This window comes from Panthera pardus, unplaced genomic scaffold (assembly GCF_024362965.1).
Source record: "Panthera pardus isolate Hobbes unplaced genomic scaffold, ASM2436296v1 HiC_scaffold_10, whole genome shotgun sequence".
NCBI classification, from domain to species: Eukaryota; Metazoa; Chordata; class Mammalia; order Carnivora; family Felidae; genus Panthera; species Panthera pardus.
The window spans coordinates 53932413-53953712 of NW_026526655.1; the positions used below are offsets into that span (position 1 = coordinate 53932413).

At 39.1% G+C, this 21300-nt stretch overlaps 1 protein-coding gene and 1 long non-coding RNA gene across 9 annotated transcripts in view; one reads left to right on the forward strand and one right to left on the reverse strand.

Annotated features, from left to right (window-relative positions):
• The window catches only part of ZNF385B (zinc finger protein 385B), a 400092-nt gene that overhangs the window by 228622 nt on the left and 150170 nt on the right, over positions 1-21300 (forward strand). The gene's annotated exons all lie outside the window — the stretch shown is intronic.
• The window catches only part of LOC109273911 (uncharacterized), a 69686-nt gene that overhangs the window by 24907 nt on the left and 23479 nt on the right, over positions 1-21300 (reverse strand). The window contains exon 2 of one of the 2 annotated variants that reach the window (XR_008423832.1): positions 9230-9290. The exons of the other annotated variant lie outside the window; for it this stretch is intronic. This is a non-coding gene — a long non-coding RNA (uncharacterized LOC109273911). The remainder of the gene's footprint in view (positions 1-9229; positions 9291-21300) is intronic. 2 annotated transcript variants of the gene reach the window in all.

Genomic DNA, 21300 nt, shown 5'->3' on the forward strand with positions numbered 1-21300 from the left:
TGTAACTAAAGCAAGAATGTCGTTGCTACTCTTGCTGGTGAGTGTGCTATGGCACTAACCAAAATAATAGCTAGAAATCATTTGCTACCCCTTCTTTCTTTTTACTTGTGGTACTCTTGGGTTACTGTCACAAGTAGCTAGATATATTTATATAGATGTCCCGTATTTTTTAATCCACAAACAGCTTCTTATGACCTATGTTCATATAAACTTTGATCCCACCAGTGAAGAGTTCAGATAAAAGCAACATTATATCTGACACTATCAGTCTTTTGTCACACATGGGGATTGTTTTCAAGATGCAAGATTATGATACGTTTGCATTCACATGGAGGGTTTGTGAAGAGTATGTGTTGAACGTGGAAAGCACAGACTTCTCTCTGTGTGCAGTAAGGTCACCTGAGGATGGGGCCAAAGAGTCAGAGGATGCTCCATAAATGTTCAAGGAACTGTGAAAAGGTTCTAAGACAGAAAGATTCTGTTTTGATTAACCATTGGGAAAGAAAAGACTAAGGAGTGAGGTGATGATTCTCTTAAGACAGAGAATTACTGTGAAGCTTACAGTTCAGGGTCTGTCACTTGTGTGGGCCTCCCAGGACTCCAGGAGGGTCCTGAACTGCATGTTCAGGTGGCCATATGCTTCTGTAATATTTGCTGAAATGTGGTATTTTAATCACAACTGGTTAGAACCACAGTTTCCTTCCACTAAAACTTCCCGTCCATCTTAGTTTTCCTCATGTTGAGTGGAAGTAGAGGTAGCTGTGTGCGTGGAACACGAAGGTTGGGAGATACATTTACTTTGAGTATCGTTGACTCTGTATAGGGTCTGCAGTTGCTTCTGTGTATAATTAAGTTATTGCCCACCATCCCAGCAAAGAAATGGCTTCTAGGTCCTGTCACATACTTGGCCAGGTCACCCAGCGGGGCCAGAGTCTATGTTGTGTTATTAAATGTATTCTACAGTAAGCCACGGAAGTATATAGGCAGTAGAGAATAAATAATGATTGAAATGTACAGAACCAAAAACTAACCTGTGTACAATTTACTTCAATCACCAGGGATGTAAACTTGTAACTGGATGATTGAGGTCTAATTGATCATTAGTTATAATGCAAGTTCTCTCCTGTCAGAACTCTACTAGATAATATACTGGTGTGTACAATTATAAATGTTATGTATTTTTCCCTTTTTAGATGTGAATTGCTTCAGATAGGATTTATCAAAAATTCCTGAGTCAGGCACAAAGCATAGTATTGCTACAGATATGAGAATATTTATTTGTTAAGTCACAAGCTTTTGTGCATTCCAACTATGAAGAATTAAAAGAAAATCTGGTCAACCATACTGAAGGAAAGACTGGATTCTCTTTCTGATCCATCTATAGAATGATACACAAAATCATTATCATATGAAAAGGTGATCAAAAAAAAAAAAAGAAAAGGTGATCAAAAGAGTACAAAACCAGAAGTGGGAATAATTTAATAAAATCATGTTATTTTTCATATTTTGTGATTTTTGTGATTTTTAGCCATTTTACACTTATAATTTGCATTGATTTTTTGTCAAGTAAATATTCACTTTCTTGTTTAATTTTTTTTTTTGAAATTTTACATTTATTTCTAAAAGAGAGTCCTCTTCCCAATTAGACTTCAGATCCCAGAAAACCTGGATCTGCCCCATTCTCTACTAATATATAAAATGTGTGTAGTCTGGTAGACAGTCACTCATTCATATGCTTGAGGCAATCAATAAAGAGTTAGGATATGGTAAAGATTGTATTGTACACATATAACCCAACAGATCCTGTAATAAGATGGCAACTTTTGCTCTAAGAAATAGTTCAATACTGGCTGCTAGTACTTTGTACTTCATCTGTAGCCTATGAGTGCTCAGAGTGTTCTGGTTGAGAATCTCTCCTGAGTTGAGATAGAATTTGTTCAAATTGTGGGCAGAACAATTTCCCACCACAAGAAATCAGGCTCCTCAGAAAAGAAATGTCTATTTCTAAGACTGGGGCAGGAAATGTACAAGAGCTTGGAATGTGCAGAAAGCAAGGAAACTATCAAAAACTACTGGAGTCGTGTCAGAAGGACACAGGAACCAATATGACAGAATAAAAAAAATTGAAATGTATTGGAACACATCAATGTACTAAAACCCATGAATGCATAATGAATCAAAGAGTAAAAACCAAAAACTTCTTTGAGTCAAGGATATGAGGGCATAAAGTCATTCTAAAAAATGGTTGATAAAGGGAAGAAACAAATATTTATCTTGCCTTTTCTGACAAATTGTAATTCAAGTTAACCAAAGAGTTGGTAAGAAAAATGTCTACTTTGTAAAAGAATTCCAGCCAATATTTACAAAAGGCATGAAAAAAACTAAGCCACCATTATTTTGCAGCCCTTTTTGAAATAATCACCTTAGGAAATGATCATCAATGGATGTGCAAACCATTTGGGGGTGAAGGGTTGATGAGGAATCTTTACAAGAGAGAGCTTAGGCTGGGAATACCAAAACCCATTAATTACAAAAAAAGACACAACAAGTATTATACAAGTAGCAATTACACAATCCTATCCATGAAATATACTTGCTAAAAAGTAGAACATAGCCTCTAGGTCTAAGTGTCAATTTCCAAAAAATACAGAAGAAAGAGGGACATTTTATGTGATAACATGAAATGCAGTCAGCAAAATCCAAAAGTTAAGGCATTCTATAGGATAGATGATTCAATTTCTTTTACAAATAAATGATATGAGAAAAAGGAGGGTAAGACTATAAAAAAATAATAAGCTAATGAACAGATTAAGATAAATTAATATTGAAAAGACATTTTGTCCAAGTGTAATAGGTGGACTTTGGTTGATTTGAACAAAGTAACATCATAAAAGACAGCTTTGAGGAAATCAAGGAAAGTGGAATATAGACAGGGTATTAAGATGTTAAGGAATTACTGATAATTTTGAAGTATGATAATGGTGTTGTTATAATGTTTTAAAATGAGCTTATCTTTTAAGAATGCAAACCAATTATTTATAAATAAAGTAATATAATATCTGAGATTTGTTTAAAAGTTATCTGGCTTGGGGTGGGGGCCCTTGGGTGGCTCAGTCGGTTGAGCATCCGACTTTGGTTCAGATCATGATCTCACAGTTCATGGGTTCGAGCCCCTCATCGGGCTCTGTGCTGACAGCTCAGAGCCTGGAGCCCGCATCGGATTCTGTCTCTCCCTCTCTCTCTGGCCCTCCCCTGCTCATACTCTGTCTCTCTGTCTCTCAAAAATAAAAGTTAAATTTTTTTTTTTTAAAAAGTAATAATCCAGCTGGGGAGAAAAAAGTGTTTGGGGAGCATAAATGAAATAAAGTTGGCTCTGTTTTGATAATTATTAAGTCTGGATCATGAAGATACGGAGATTTATTATATTGTTGTAACTACTTTTAGATAACTGGAGTTTTTCTTAATTGTAGGCAAAGGTACATGGAAAGTAAATGTGGAAAGCACATATAGAGAGATACCGTACTTATATTCTCATTATTATTTGTTTTTGAAAATGAAAAAAAAACTGACCAGTAGAAACATCCAATCATGGCATTTGTGAGATACTCAATATGAATGTTATCGGTAGTGGTGTGCTGGTAAATAACTATCTAAAGAAGAAAGCCCTGGTTTGTAGTGTTTGCCAGTTTGTATGGTCTAAATACTACCACTGTGGCTGATTTCAAGATACTGGTGTGACCTCACTGAACGTGGAGTTGGGAAGAGGCATGCACCACCAGCTCTTGTGAGTCTGTGGGGCCAGCTGCAGCCCCCTACTCGGAGAGCAGACAGACAAGCATTAGTTTCTGCAGATTCTCGGTCAGACCCCGACTCTAACATGCACCCTCTGTCCTTGACCAACTTACTTAGTTTTTCTGAGCCTTGCTTTCCCCTCTGTAAAATGGAGGTAGTAATTCCTACTACATCAAGATATAAGGCTTAAATGAGATCACACATGTGATAGACCTAGTATGGTTCCAGTCACATAGTGAGTGATCCTTCATGCTAATATCCTTTCTTCTCTCCAAGTTAAAATAGAAGAAAGAACTCTCACTTTGGTTGGGATGGTCTCAAAATTTCAAAAGAACAGAATGAAGCTGATCATCTTTTTAGAGGGCTTCCTGCCCAGAATTTCTATAATTACTTAAAATTGCAGGTTTTAGGGACTGTCATAAACCTGCCAGAAGCTCACCAAGCTCTAATTTGGTTGGATATTAATAGGTAGACTGGGAAGTTAATGTGATATGATTGTGGCTAGAATAGAACCATCTGTTAAAAGTAGTGGTTTCTGTCCAATGTGATCTGGAACTGCAAATACACAGTAAGAATTAAGTTAGAATTATCTTAGAGTTGACAGGGTGAAAAAAAAAAAAACCTATAACTTACTTATTTTCCCAGGGAATGTTAAGACCCAGCTAAGACGTTTCTGGCATGAATAAGTCTAAGGGTTATGTTGGCAAATTGGAAATATTTCCATTCACAATTTGATTGTTTGAGCAGTTATTAATAATAGTAGCAACGTACTTTCCAGATTCTTTATTTAACTTGGGTTATTAACTACAGTATCAGTTAATGAAAGAAGTTTGGTTTTTTTTTTGCCTTTGTTTCCTGAACGATTTTTTTTCTATGTAGAAATCTAAGATTAAGGTCATCACTGAGTAGTCAATAATGATGCAGTTCTCAGAATTACTGAATTAAATGCATATATAAAAATATCCTTTAATTAAAAGCAAGGCTAGAGAGAGAGGGAATTATAAGTCAAGCCCACATTTAGAATCTGAAGACACTAATACTAAAGGCATTTGAAATGTGATTTGCATGTGTGGGTTGATGTGTTCCTACTGGGAATACAACTTGGGGATGTATTTTCTCCTCTCGGGAAGAGTTGCATGACTCAACTCTACATATTTTGGATTTCTGAGCAAATACTTAATAAGAAGCAGTATGCTATAGCATCCATCTGAAGTTGGCCTAATATTCTTTGATCTTTAAAAGAATAGTTTTCCTTCAGAAAATTAAAACATTTGCCCCTTGGAAATTTGAACTTCCTATTTTCTTAAAACAGTGTTTTTTATGCTAACCTTAATTCACTGGGTCATAATAAGGATGCTTTAGGAAATGAAATGGAACAAAATAAGTTAAAAATAGAGTATGTCACAAATAGAAAGGATCAATAGTGTTTTGTAAAACTCATGTTTTAGTTGTGGGTACATATACATTCAAAACTGAAGTAAAATGTATTTCTCATTGAGTCATGATTTTAAAAAATTGAGAATTTTGAAGTGTTTTAAAATATACAATCAAAAGTCCCTGAAAAATAAAATAACTCTCCCTTTGTGGTACATGTCAAAATGATAATCTAGATTAACAACTCTTGAAATGTTGTTTTGGACAGAAGCATCCTGGATTTCGAGGGAGTCGTGAGTCTGCCTGGACTTCACTAGGGATGGCAGAGGGGGACACAGTTGTGGAGATGGACCTTTTGTCTGTTTGATTTTGTTCCTTTCTGAAGTAGGACAGACAGTGCTACTTGGCTTGCCTACATATTCACAAACATCTCAGTTAGATTTCAAGACTTGGGGTCAGAAGTTTTACCTTGTGCTTTCTTACCTTCTCACCCATGAAGTGTCTCCCACACACAATAGAATATGCTTACCATTACAGTTGGTAGTAATCAGAGCTCAAGTTTGCCCTAACATACTATTTGGCCACATTTACTCATATGTTTATATACTTACTCATATACTCTTTCCCACAAAGGATTTAGTGAAGCTTCTGATGTGAATAAATAAGAAAATAATGGTTGAATTATAAATAAAAATTACTATAATATATTATAAGTATACACATTTTAGGGATGCCTAGGTAGCTCAGTCGGTTGAGCATCTGACTCTTGATTTTGGCTCAGGTCATAATCCCTGGGTCATGGGATCTCTTCTTGGGATTGTCTCTGTCCCTCTCCCTCTGCCTCTCCCCTCCTCAAAATAAATAAGTAAACTTTACAAAAGTATATACACATTTTAAAAATAAACAAATACACACATTCAAGAATATTTTTATACACATATACACATACCCTTATATATCTTAAAGGTAAGTAAGGTCAGAGGAAAAAATGTGAATGATCAAGCAGTAAGTTCCTTCCTAGTCTTTCTCTGAGGCTCATTCTTGTATCTGAACTCCCCAGTAGGCAAAGTAAAATGGAATATATATCAGTTACCAGTTTACTGTTAAAGAAGAGAGACACCTGCAGGAAAAGCAGAGGTTTCCTTATATACACGAGAGACATGACTAAAAGGCATCTCTCACATAAAGTTTCATGTAGGAGACAATCAGTGTCTGAAACTCAAAAATGTCCATACCATCACTCCTGAAGAATTGTGGTAATGGATTTTATTTTTATTATTTGTTACTTCTCCTCCATGGAGTCTGAAGTCTTTCTTTAAAATTTTGTTAATGTGTATTTATTTTTGAGAGAGAGAGAGCGAGCGCGTGCGCATGCATGAGGGGGGGTGGGGCAGAGAGAGGGCAGACACAGAATCTGAAGCAGGCTCCAGTCTCTGAGCTGTCAGCACAGAACCCAACATGGGGCTTGAACTCACAAACCATGAGATCATGACCTGAGCCGAAGTCGGACACTTAACCAACTGAGCACCCAGGCACCCTGAGGCTGAAGACTTTCTGACAAAACACAGCAAAAGTAAATCTGTAAAAAGACAGAAAATTATGATCCAGTAAGGTAATCTTTTGCCTATTCTAAAATATCACTCAGAACATGTAGAAGAAATCATTTAAACAGTCATCCCCAAATATCACCTATCTCAACCAGATTTTTAACTAAACTGCTTGACAGGGGTCTAAGATTACATACACCCTCTGGCTAGGGCCTAGATAGATAGGCATTCAGGATTGTTGGTTGCAAACAAATCCATCTGAAAAAGTTATGATTAGGAGATCAGGTCGATATTCTTTGGTGAAAATTGCCAACTTCACCAGGGTTCCTGCCTGATGAACCATTCCACCTCCACACCAAGATGGGTTATTCTGTGACAAAATGTTTCCAAAGCTTGAATCCAGAGTACCATCCCACAGCAATTTCAAAATGTGTGGGAATAATTTTTGCTGTACTTTGCTTTGTTTGTTTTTTCCCCGTACCACTGCTAATCGCCAGCTTTCGTTCACTCTAGGAGTCCCGCTCATATTCTGTTAGAGGGGTCAGGGGGTCTGTACTAGTCTTCAGACAAAAATTGACAAGTTATTTGGGAGTGAATTGGAAAGACAGAGCACCTAGTGTTTGGGGCACCAAACAATCATTAGAATGCTTGGGCACTTAGGAGTTATCTACTTCATATAGCAGTGGAAGAATCACTTCCACAATTTGAAACTTCGCAGTAAACATTATCTGAAGGAGAGATGGACCACAGAATTGGGGATATCTAGGGAGCCTCTGGATAGCTCCTGAGAGGAATCACTACAAGATGCCTGTGATTAAACACGGGCAATGGGATTGAGGGGTTGGATGCATGGGGGCCTCAGATTAGGTTGAGGCAGCAAAAGAATGCCAAATACCTAGAAGAGAGGAGTAAAGGAAGGTTTATAGGAATTATCAGATAAATTTTACTCCTCATTTACTCTGACAAATGAGAGGTGGGGAGGGCAAGGAAAAGATGATGAAATAGAAGATTCTTGGGCTGGTTCTAGTAAACCTAAGGAGGTTTCATCTTCAGGAAAGCATAAAAATAACTGTCATTCAATTTAAAAAATATGGTTGCATATGAAAGCCCATTTAGAAGGAAACAGAAGTTGTCTAATTTGGGGGTGGTTAACAAGTGAGCGTTTTTGAGAAATAAACTTTCTGGCCGTAATTCATTTTGTAATAATCAGGGAGTTTTAGTTGCTAGCCACAAAACTAACTGGATGTTTATAGCAGAAAAGAAATGTGTTGAAAAAGCATTGGGGAGGCCCAGAGAATCACAAGGAAGCCTGTAGAACCAGGTTTAGGAAGAAGCTAGACACAGAGCCTAGATTCATGCCATGGGATCCATCTAGTAAGAGAAGGGCTGCTGGTGCCAGTAAGCCCTGGGCACCACAGCTGCATCCTTCCAGGAGACATCTTGCTGGCCCCACCTGCTCCTGGAGATTGGATGTAAAGTGCCGGTCCTGCTGCCCTCTCCAAAATGGCTTCTCCCCAATTCTGCTTCTTGACATCACCAGCTCAAGATTTGGGTGTGGAAGGCACAGGAAGGGGATGAGCTATTTCTAACTGGCTGAGCCTAAGTTATATGTTCTGGCTTAGTCCTTTGGGGCTGTATAACAGGAATCCATAGACTGGGTAGCTTATAAACAACAGAAACTTCTTTCTCCCACTTGTGGAGGCTGGAAGTCTGAGATCAAGGTGCAAGAGTGGTAAGGTTCTGGTGAGAACCCTCTCCTGGGTTGCAGACTGCTGTCTTCGCATTGTATCCTCAAGAGTGGTGAGAGGAAGCAAGCTCTCCTGTGACCCTTAAAAGGGTTCTAATCCCGTTCATGAGAACTCTACTCTCATGGCCTCATCTAACCCTGATTACTTCCCAAAGGCCTTACCTGCTAACACCATCACTTTGAAGGATAGGGTTTCACCATATGAATTTTGGAGGGACGTAAACATTCAGTCCATAACAGGTTTTTTTAGTGAGGTGTGGACTTTACCTCCCACCGAGACTAGAAAGGTGCAAATTCCTCAGGGAAACCTAAGGCTCAGCTTCTGGGCACCTCTTTCCCACCCCACCCCCCCAAAAACAGGTAACTGCCCACTAAACTTTTCTTTCAAACCTTCATATATTCTTGAGTTCTTGGATTGGTTCTTTAAGTTTTCAGGGCCCTCTAGAAAAGGCTATCTAATGAGTCTTAATTTTCTGTTCCAGTTTCCGTGGTGAAACTCAGCGCCATTGTATTTGGAGACCTAGTTAAGCCCTGTACATCACAACATTTTGCATGTTGAGTGTTAACATTTTAAGTATCAACATCAAATTTATTCTGTTGTTCGTACTTATTAATTGAAAACAAATCTAAATTTTTAGGACTTTCCCATGTATATGCCCACTGCAGGCTCCCAGAGAAGCCCCGAAAATAATGATGATAGTGCAGAACTGGCCCTTGCAGGCTCCAGCTATGTAAGCACGTCCCTGTCTTCGCCAGGCACTATGCTAACCTCTGAGTCCTTGCTACCGCTGCTGTTCTTCCAGAGTGCAGGCCAGTCTTTTTTCTGTCTCCTGTTAATTGACAATGCCAGTTATAGAAAATTGTGCCAGACCACACTCCAGTGTGTCAGTTGTACAAGTGGGAAAATAGATTACCCAGCTAGTTGTGATTTAAAATCCTTATTCCTATATATGTATAAAATGATACAAGGCTCTGAAAACGCAGAACAAGAACATAAATAACTTCTGTAAGGTTCTAAAATGTAGAGTTGGAATCAAAATAACTTTTAGAACCATTCCTGGGAGGATGCTCTCCCAAGACATTCTTTCCCAAATTTAGAAAATCGGGTTTATTTTTAATTTTGGTCTGCTTTTCAGTTATTCCAGGAAGATTTTCTTAAGGATTCTCCAGTGTCATTAGAAGCCACAAAGTATCTGCTGCAAAAAGCTAGATTTCATCTGCCTATCTTCAAAGATAAATCCAGGAAACTCCATGAGCTTAGTGTTTACACCGGCCCAAGTGAGGCTAAAAGATGTAACGGTGATGGTGCATCTGGTAGTGATGATGCTGAACAAGTTCTGGAGATGGGTTGTTGTGTTACATTTTTATTAATAGCTGCACACCTTGAGATCTGATTCATTCCTATCCATGGGTCTTTGAGACCTTACAAATTTGTCTAAATGCTCAGAACCATGCTAATATTTTTTCATTGTATCTCAGCATATTTTGTATTAAGAGAAAACAAGCACATAGATTTTTGACAAGCAAATACTGGCTCAACAATTGTAACTTGTAGCTACAAAGTTACTGCTTAATATAACAGTGAAGAAGCTAAAAATACTAAGACAGTGGTTTCAGTCTTTCTCATGTATAATTTTACAGTTTCTTTAAGATTCAGGGAAGCTAAACTCTCATCATTTTGTCAGATTGAGAGTAACATTTATCATGAATCAAATCTTCCTAACATTTTCATCAGTAGCCTAAAAGAAAATGGTAGGTTTCATTTTATTTCCAAAGTGATTCTTGGATTTTCAGGTTGCACTGAAAAGTGAGATGGAGAGGATGAATTGGAGGTGATCCATTATCACCAAAGCACAATCCAAAGGGGAAACTGAGAAGAAAAGCTCTATGTGAAGTTCTATTCCATTGTTGCCCTTTCCCTAGACCTGCTGCACTCCATTCCTCTTCCTTGGAAGGAAGTAAAGGAAGGAAGGTGAGGAGAAAGGGAAGTGGCCATAGTGTGATGGAACCAGCTTTGCTGACTTGAGTCAGCCAGTTTTGTGCATCTCTTCCCAAACTTACATTAAGTAATTTGTTGATACCTTAAAATCAGCCACGTTGGAAATATTTACACCATAGAAATTGATGGGGTATAAATGAGGGGCTCCCTTCCCCCATCCCCCTGTCAGAGTAGGTTGCTAAGATATATTAGCATTCCACTGATAACCTGCTGTTGAAAGGAACCTTGTGTATCACAGCCTTACCATTATTATCACTTCCTGATTATGACCTGTCGGTATAGGTAAAATTTCTAAAGACCTTGACTATAGTCTGCCTTATCCCAACCTTTGTGTAGTAAAGATGAAGAGTTGGAATAATGTGCTCTCTATTTAAGTTACTCATGATGCATTTGTTTCTTGTGCAATTTTACCTTCTTAGACTTCTCAATGCATTGTTAGTTTTCTTTTCACGCTCCCCTTTCCTTTTTTTTTTTTAACCCCTTCTCTATTATCCTTTCCTGATTACTTAGTCTTCTCAGTGTGACTCTGACATTTTATGAAGAAGTATTCATATGCACACTGCCTGATTAGTATGATCCAGGCATCAAAAAGTATTATAGACTCAATTCAGCAAACACTAATTGAATATTTCCTCTGCCTAAGTCATTATGCCAGAGAAAATAAGACACAGTATGTAGTCCCAAGCAACATAAAATCTAGGGAGAAAACCAGACATGTACACAACTAAGACTAATGTAAAGCACAATGTGAAAGTTGTATTAGAAAAAGTAAGGAAGAATGCAAGCTGGACCACAGAGACCAGAGGGTTATTTCTGACTGTAGCAATTAGAAATTAGAGAAGACTTCATGAAAATGGAGCCATCTCAACTAAGTCTTACAGAATTGGTATGCATATGAAAGTTCAACTCTATTTATAGTTTTTATGACTAGATGACTGTAAAGTTCCCATTAAAGTAGTTTGAGCTAATTCATATTGTTTACTAATCTGCCAAAATTAACTTATCATGATGGGAGTTAGGGTAACTTTGCAAAAATAAGATTTTAGCATCATAAATCTATAGAATTGTTACTAGATTCACAGATGCCAGTGCAGAAGTTGCATTCTGCTCATTTTTGTACAATTTATGGTTTATACTCAGGGCACTATTTATAAAAGGTCCTTAATGAAAACTTCCAAATAATATGTCAGGCACTTTTGTATATATGATATCGTCAAAGACAAAAACCAGAAAACAAGGAAATCAATTTTATTAAGGCTCTTGCCATAGGGAGAGCACCCCTGATCTGAAGATCAGAGTGTGTCTCTACAGAGTGGTTTCTCTTATCTTTTATAAGAAGGACTAAACAGGTTATGGGTGGGAGGATTCACAGTTGGGATTTTGTAACCAGGGAAAATCTAACTTGGTTAGGTGAACAAGAAATGTTTATCTCTGTGTCTAGAGAATTTCAAAGGGAAAACAGTTCTTTTTTTTTATTTTTTTTTTTATTAATGTTTTATTTATTTTTGAGGGAGAGAGAGACAGACCGCCAGCAGGGGAGGGGAAGAGAGAGAGGGAGACACAGAATCTGAAGCAGATTCCAGGCTCTGAGCTGTCAGCACAGAGCCTAACACAGGGCTCAACCCACAAACTGTGAGATCATGGCCTGAGCTGAAGTCGGACCCTTAACTGACTGTACCACCCAGGTGCCCCCAAAGGGAAAACAGTTCTAATTTTTGCTAATCATTCATGAGACACAGAACAGGAAGTTGAGTAGTCAGTATCTAAACCTAACAGTTACCCTGAAATATACTATTATTAGAATTTTTTAAATTTCTTTTTAAAAAATCAGAAACTGACAATCAGAGAAGTTGAGACACTTGCCAAGGCCACATAGCTAGTAAATAACAGAACTGGAATTTTATCCCATATCTTTCTGGCTCCAGTGTCTTTTTATTATGCCACAATATGTCACATCGTACTGACTGAATACTTAATAATAGTTTTTAAGGTTAATGGAACTTTGATTCATTTTTTATGTGTATATTTCATACACACTACCTAGTTTGGAGAGAATAACCTTCAAAGAACCAGGTCTAATATTTACAATTGGCAGAAATCTATTTACAGGCTGGTTTATAGTGAGAGTATACCTCCTTCCCTATAAATAAATCTATCTTTCAACTGAACGACTAGAGAAAAATTTAGAATTGAATCCTAGTGTCTTAATAGCAATTGTTCTTGCTACAAATCAATGTGGTATCGTCGTTGCTATTTCACCTGTATTCTGTGGGGCTGTAGAGGTTTGCAGGAGATGCTTCCAGATCCTCACAGGGGTTCTTAGCAGAGTCAGGAGGACAGGACAGAAATCAGGCAAAACTTGGTTACCCAACTTCTGCCAGAACTTTTGGGGATACATGTTGAACATCACAGTAGAAAAGGGGTCACTAAAGAAGGTAGTAAAAGAGTGAAAACCATTCACCTAATAGAAGAAATCATTTTGGTAAACCAAATGCTGAGTATGTTTTGCTCCTGGAAGCCTGTGAGTCCCTGAGTTTATTGGCTGTTGCCAGCTTTGTGGGGACCCTTGCTGTGCTTTTGATATTCACAGCAATGCAATGCTGAGATGCACCTGAAAAGTTCACCCACACAGCAGGGGGATCTAACCTGGTTGGCCTGAATCATTTGGCATCTCTTCCACACTCAAATTACTGTGGTAATTATAGGTATGAGGTGATAATTTGTGGTTCAGTTTTGTTCTGGGGCCCAGTCATCCAGTTCTTTTTTTTTTTTAATTATGTTTTACTTTTATAATATTGTGTTAGTAAACACCCCAGGCACTCTTTCACAGCAGTCGTGTGATACATTCTCTGAGCTTTGAAGCAAAAATTTAGTGTAAAACAAAACCCTCCACCCTTCTGGCTGGGCTACTTTCCTAAGCATGGTAATTGTGTCTACTCTAAGTGGAAGGGAAGAATGAGCAGGTTACAATTAGCATCTGGGGGCTGCTGAAGGCAAGATATGTAGGGGTGCTTTGTCATTGCTGGCCCTGGGAGTGTAGACTTTTTATGGGCAAGAAAGCCAAGTCCGGTGCTTTCCTGCTTCTCCTTGGTCTCTTATTCAGGAATAACCTGGCTGTGCCTGTCCGCCCCCCCCCACCCCCCATGCAATTCCCATGCCCAGAGAAGCTCAGGCAATGAAAGGAGATACTATCAGTTTTTATTCCCTGTATCTCCCGGTTTTACGGGAAGAGTGCCATGGTCAGAAGAAGATAGCAAAATTAAAAGTAAGAAGACAAATCAGCCAGAAGATACTAGAAAATAATAGCAAATGAATTGAACTGGGGCACCTGGGTGGCTCAGTCAGTTGAGCATCCGACTTCAGCTCAGGTCATGATCTCATGGTTTGTGGGTTCGAGCCCTGCATTGGCTCTATGCTGACAGCTCAGAACCTGGAGCCTGCATTTGATTCCCTCTCTCTGTGCCCCTCCCCTGCTCATTCTCTCTCTCTCTCTCTCTCTTTCTCTCTTTCTCCCATCTGCCCCTCTCCCCCTCTCAAAAAAACAAAAACACAAAAACAAAAACAAAAATCTATCATCATCAGTAAACTGGTGATGAGTCTTTTAAGGCAAGAGTTAAACATTTCTTTGATTCTTCGTGATAAGTTTCTCTGAAATTTAGTAAGCATGAGAGTGGTCACTTCCTCAGGCTGGAATTGGCAAATCTGAGTACTATCTGAGTACTCAGCGTGTAGGAGGAAGAAAAGAGAGAGACAGAAAAGTGTGACTGGAGGGTTCCTAGCATAGCTAGTACTAACTCTCCTCCCCTTCTAGGGGGACTGAGTTCTCAAGATTCCTATGAATAGATTCTTTTAAAGAAGTTCTCAGAGTGAATTTTCTGAGCTAGCAGTCAGCATCACCTGGGAACCTGTGATGGGAACCTTAGAAATGGCAATTCTGAGGCCGCATGCTAGGCCTGCTAAACCAGAAACTGAGGTGGAACCAGCAAGCTGTATTTGAATAAGCCCTTGTCTTACTCCATTTGGGCTGCTATAAAGGAAATACCACAAACTGGGTGGCTTATAAACAAAAGAAATTTATGTCTCCCAATTTTAGAGGCGGGGAGATTTGGTGTCTGGGGAGGACCCACTTCCTCACAGACTAGTCTCACAAGACAGAAGGGATGAGGGAGCTCTCTGCCGGGGTCTTTTTATCAGGGCACTAATCCCGTTAGTGAGGGCTCCATCCTCATGACCTAATCCCCTCCCCAAAGCCCCACCTCCCAATACCATCACCGTAGGGGCTAGGATTTCAAAATATGGATTTGTTGGGGGGACACAACATTCGATCTATAGCAAACCCCCAGGTGATTCTTGTGCATGGTAAAATCTGAAAAACACTGCTTTAAAGTATTTGTTTCCAATATAAAAGTGCTTCAGAAAGTACAAAGTGACCAGTTTCTCTCCTAAACTCCTGTTGTCAATGTTTTACAACTGTCTGATTAAATCTAGGAGAAAAAAATCCCAGCACTTAGAATCAAGTGCTAAGCTTTTGACGCATATGAATCTCTCTTTGAAAAAGAGCAGCATAGCTAGGCTCTGGACCTGACAAGCAGCAGCTACGGGCAAGTCCTCGTCAGGCACAGAATCGGTCCCTGCCCTTGATGCACAAACCTGGAAATGATTTTTTTTTAATGTTTATTTATTTTTGAGACAGACAGAGACAGAGCACAAGCAGGAGAGGGGCAGAGAGAGAAGGAGACACAGAATCCAAAGCAGGTTCCAGGCTCCAACTGACAGCACAGAGCCCGACACGGGGCTTGAACTCAGGAACTGTGAGATCATGACCTGAGCCGAAGTCAGACGCTCAACTGACTGAGTCACCCAGTCGCCCCCGGAAATGATTTTTTTTTTTAATTGGTGCTTAATCTGAGGCTCAGAAGTGTTCTGTTTAACAGAGTTTCAGAAACCCAAATCACTAATTATGTCCAAGATGAAAAAAAAAAAAAATAGCTGGTGATGCTGAACTTTAATTCTAAGATAATTTAGCAAATATTTGTTAAATGTAGTGATAATCAGCAGTTGCCACCTTTTGGAATCAAATAAATATGGCAAAGGTAACAGACACCAAACTTAAAGGGGAAAAGTGGAAACATGAAGGCTTTGAGCACTGAATGGAAAAAAATCTAAGATCTGGCTTTTTGTCAAGAGGAAGGAGAGTGAGAGTCATGGCAAGAGACCAGAGTCAGATGAGAAGGTGGAAGCCGGGGGGATGAGGCCGAAGAGTTATTATCCATGAAGTGGGACGTTTTCCACTTAGAGTCATAGCCAGTTTTTTTTTTTTAATATGAGATTTATTGTCAAATTGGTTTCCATACAACACCCAGTGCTCATCCCAAAAGGTGCCCTCCTCAATACCCATCACCGACCCTCCCCTCCTGCCCACCCCCCATCAACCCTCAGTTTGTTCTCAGTTTTTAAGAGTCTCTTATGCTTTGGCTCTCTCCCACTCTAACCTCTTTTTTTTTTTTTCCTTCCCCTCCCCCATTGGTTTCTGTTAAGTTTCTCAGGATCCACATAAGAGTGAAACCATATGGTATCTGTCTTTCTCTGTATGGCTTATTTCACTTAGCGTAACACTCTCCAGTTCCATCCATGTTGCTACAAAAGGCCATATTTCATTCTTTCTCATTGTCACGTAGTATTCCATTGTGTATATAAACCACAATTTCTTTATCCATTCATCAGTTGGTGGACATTTAGGCTATTTCCATAATTTGGCTATTGTTGAAAGTGCTGCTCATAGCCAGTTTTTTAAAGCATTACAAGATAAATGGATTGATTGATCAGTATGTGGCTCATAGAAAACAGAGCTAAGAATAGTCATAAAACATAGTGCCAGAAATAACCATAAAACATAGATGTCCTCATGCTACTAATAGCTGACATTTTGAATTCTCATTATGTGCTAAGCACTATACCAAGTACTCATATGATTCTCACAAAAACCCCTGTGAAATAGACTCTATTATTACTATCTCTGCTTATGAGATGGGGAAACTGAAGCTTTGGGGAGGAAAATTACATGGTTCATAAGAGCCTCTAGGATTTGAACCCAGGAGTCCTATGCAGGAATCTAAGCTTTTCACCATTCTGATATAAATAATGTAAAGAAAATATATCATTCCCTCAAGTTCTCTGGTCTCCAATGTGATTTTATGCTCTTCTGTCTGCTTTTATTCTTTTAAAATAATTGCCTTGTTATTTTCTCATGATAAAAGTAATGTATGACATCGCAACCAACTCAAAAAAATGCCTAAAGTGTGTAGATTTTGAAGATCATTCTCAATCCCATCACCCAGAGATAACTGATGTTAACATAAGCTATACTTCATTCTATGGTTGTCGTACTTGGTACCTCAGAACTGTCTGGTGTGCCCTTAAAGAGGCAATTGGCCCTGAGTCAAACGCTGATTCACTAGTTTTGGGTGGGACCAAGGCTTATGTATTTTTAATAAGTACCTCTCCTGTGGTACTATATACAGTCCAAACTCAGTTCTAAAAACTGTTCTATACCTTAGATTTCCAAATACCCCTATGTAGAGCATCTTTTATTCAGGTTATCTCCAGGTTCTTGAGTACTTTAATATTCTCATCAATACTACCTTTTATAGACAGGATGATGTCTAATAAAGATGTGGTTCTCACACTTTAGCATACCTTGTAATCACCTAGAGGACTTGTTAAAACACAGCCTACAGAGTTTCTGATTTAATGGGCCTGGGATGGGACCTCCAGAGAAGCAGAACCAATCGTGTATATAAAGAGAGAGAGACACGAGGAGTTTTATAATAGGAAGTATCTCACATGGTTATGGAGGCTGAGAAGTACCATGACCTGCTGTCTACAGCTGGAGAAGTAGGGAAGCCAATGATACAGTTCGGTCCAAATCCGGAGACCTGAGAACTAGAATTCCAATGTCCAAGGGCCAAAGATAGATGTCTCAGCTCAAGGAGAGAGAATTCACCTTTCTTCCATTTTTTTCATCTATGTATGTCCTCAACAGATTAGATTATACCCCCCACATTGGTGAGGGCAGATCTTCTTTACTCAGTCTACTGACTCAAATGCTAATCTCTTCCAGAAACACCCTCAACAGATACACCCAGGAATCACCTTTTGCCAGCTAACTGGGCTGGTGAACCATCACAGGGCACAACAAGTTGCATTTGTAATAAGTTGGTGAGTGATGCCAATGCAACTGGTAGAGGGACCATACTTGGAGAAGTACTGCAGTCATCCTCCAAATGAGACTTCCTGGTAGAAACGATTCTTGTTGTCCTTGAACATTCCTTCAAATCCAAGGGCAAGAGCCTGACCTTGATGTAATCATTTAGAAACAAATTCTGTAACAGATAGTAGCATGGTTCATATCCCCCCTCCTTCAGGAACTCCACATGTGAAAACTCTATTCAGCTGTTTCCATATCTCTATGACAACAGTAAAAGCGTACCAAGAAAAGAATGGCTAGTGATGTTGTCAGCAAAAAAAAAAAATCTTTAATGTCCAAATGGTTGTTGGTAGCAATGGAAGGGACAGTGGGGCAAGGTCAGTTACATCCAATAATAGGCATAACACCTATCACAGAAGTCTAATGTGTGACATTTCTTAAGTAGGACAAATACCAGAAGAGGATGTTGATGCTACTGGCAGTTTTTATGAATTATACATGATATACTATTTTAAAATTCAGAGGAAAACTGCCATTTACCCTCCATAGTAAAAGGTATTCTATGAAAAGTGAAGTGCTGGGTGAGTAAACAGAAGATGCTACCAATATAATGGATCTTAAGCACACTTCTCATTGTTCTGTAGTTCGTGACGGAAGACAATCAGGCTTTTAAAAGGAAGGTTGACCTCTGGAAATCTTCCTGAACTTGGTACCTCAGTACTGTCCATCTGTGCTTCCAAATCACAAATCAATTCTCACATTTAACTGGCTTTTGGCTTTACCCCTTGATGCTGGGGTAATATAAGTATATGGCTACATTTTGGTATTCAACATTTTCTTAGTCTGTTCATGCTGCTACAAGAGAATAGCATACACTGAGTGGCTTATAACAGAAATTTATTTCTCACAGTTTTAGAAGCTGGGAAATCCAAGACCAAGGCATCAAAATATTTGGTTTCTGGTGAGGGCCTTGCTTCCTAGATGGCTGTCTTTTTGTATGACCTCACACAGTGGAAGGAGCAAGGGATCTCCCTGGGGTCCTTTTATAAGGGCACTAATTCTATTCATGAGGGTTCCACTTCCATGACCTAATCAGGTCCCGAAGGCCCCACATCCTAATATCATTACTTTGAGGGTTAGAATATCAGCATATGCATTCTGGAGAAGGGAGACATAAGCTTTCTGTCCATCACACACATTTATTTGTCAGTCACCAGAAATGTAGAAATCCCACCGCCAGACAATGCAGTTCACACTAGAATTTTGGATGTTAAAATTAGACATTTTGACCATGACTGAAGTCCTGTAGGGGGAATTTATTCATTTATTACTCAGTCAACAAATAGCTATTGTGTACTTTCCTACATTCCAGGCATTATTATAGAATCGGAGGAGAGAACAGTGAAAACTTTCTCTATAGCAAGACAAGTCTTGACCCTCAAGGAGCTTACACTGTCATGGTGATGAGTTTTGTCTTATTTTATATCTTCAGGAACCTTGCTAGGTAAAGGAGCAGCAGTATGGATATCACTTGGGAAGTTGTTAGAAATGCAGACTCTCAGGCTCCATCCCGGATCTCCTGACACAGAACCTGTATTTCATTTTACAAAATCCCTGAGTGATTTGTATCCACATTAAATTCTGAGAAGCACTGCTCTAAACAAGAACCAGAGCCTGAGGCAAAGATTACAGTTCTGATTTTATTTGAGAGTGCAAGCCCCAGACAGTCCGAATAAAGGAAAAAGGGTTGGCAGGCAAGGGAAGCTGCAGAGATGAGATCCTGTGCTGGCTCCTATGTCAAAGTGAATCTGGAAGGGGCACAGCAGCTCAGCCAGCAAGTGGGTTTGCTGGGCACGTGGGACTGCTTCTCCAGATAGCTTGTGGGGAAGGTTCACACCCGGGTCCCTCCTGACTCCTGCTTTCTGCTGACTGAGGTTCACACCAGTGGGAGGTACCACCCCTACACTTCTGAATTCCAGTATCCAAATCTGAATGTGGAGGGGTGGGTGCAGACCAAGAGAGAGAAAAAGAAGGGAGAGGTTAAGGGTTTCTGAGAAGACACACAAAGTTGAATCTCGATGTACAGGGAAAATTCCATCCAGATAAGTTAGTAGAAGTGAGTAGAAATGGCGTATCTCTGTCAGTCACCAGAAGCACAACCCCCCTGCCCGACAAGGTAATTCACCCTAGAATTTTAAATGTTAAATTTTGAGGTCATAACGAGGAGTTAGTGAAGTCTTTTTTAACATTCACTCGTCACTTCATCACTCCCTGATTTATGACCTACTGTTCCTTTTACAGCACTCAGGGTTTCCACACGCCTATGATTCTATTAGCTCCTCCCATCTCTAGACTCCTACCCTTTCTTATCCACATTTAATAATACCTGTGGTTCATTTCTCATTACTTTGTGAATCTCACATATCCAGACCCATCTCTCCTCACCCAGTATACTGGCACATACCACGCACATGTCTGCTTTAATGTCCTATGCCCATACCCTCATCCTTGAACAAGCCAGAAACCAAGTCCGGATAGGACCAGACAATCTGGGTTACTAAATCTAGCTAAGCAGATCGTAAGAGGTAGAAACCACAGATCCCAGAGTGAGGCAGGGTCCAAGTGCCAGCAAATACTGTTGCACATTCTCTCCTAGAGTATTCCCTGTACGAGAAATTCTCATTCAGGTCATCCACATTTCACTGTCTGGAATCTATGGAAATTAAGAAAAGGCGACCAATACCTAAAAATCACAAGTAGTTATCCCCAAGTGATGGAAATAGATTTTCATTTTCATTTTTATCATACCCTATGCTTTTCAAAATTTCTATGATGAAGCTATACTGCTTTTATAATGAGAGAGAAACTCAATTATTATTTTTAAAATGCTATGTTTTGTCAAGGGAACTCTGTTAAAAACAGAATAAAGAAAAACCAGAATGACATGGCAGTCATTAAATTTTAACTTATTTGCATATTTTATAGACACTCAGTAAATCTTCCTTAACTCCAGTCTAGAATTTAGAAAACTCTAGATTTCTACAGCTCTCAAAACATAAAGGAGATAATCTTTTTTCAGAGCAAAAAAGAAGAAATATATGAAGAAGCAGAAAGAAGAAACCGTACTTTCTGAAGGCAACACCATACTGCCAAATGTCTAAGAAGGCATTTCGAGAATGTCTGTGATTCCCATGTGCTGGTGAAACACAGCCACTCTGCTGTCCAGCCCTAGTAATGAGAAGGGCCTCTAAAAATGTCAATGCGTGATACTGGTCAGCCCTAAACTTTAGACACCTTTTAAGGAGGTGCTCAGTGTCACATACACTTACCTTTTTAATTTTTCGATGAATAAGGAGAGTCCTTTTCAAACTCTATTTCAAATTCTAATCTCAATCTATGTGCTCCACAGGTAGCAGAAACATGTTTCCCACTAGTAATCACTTGATCAACTCTGATCAACATGTCAGAGGTAATTTTGTATACATTTTAAAAAACATGGTTTGTTTATTCCTACAAATGTGTTGACTGCCAACTGCTACTTGTACTTCTTAAGCTATTACCAAAAAAAATCATCATAATCTCTACTCAGATTTACAAAATAACGGATTCTTATTTTCCGAAGGTGGTTTGTAAA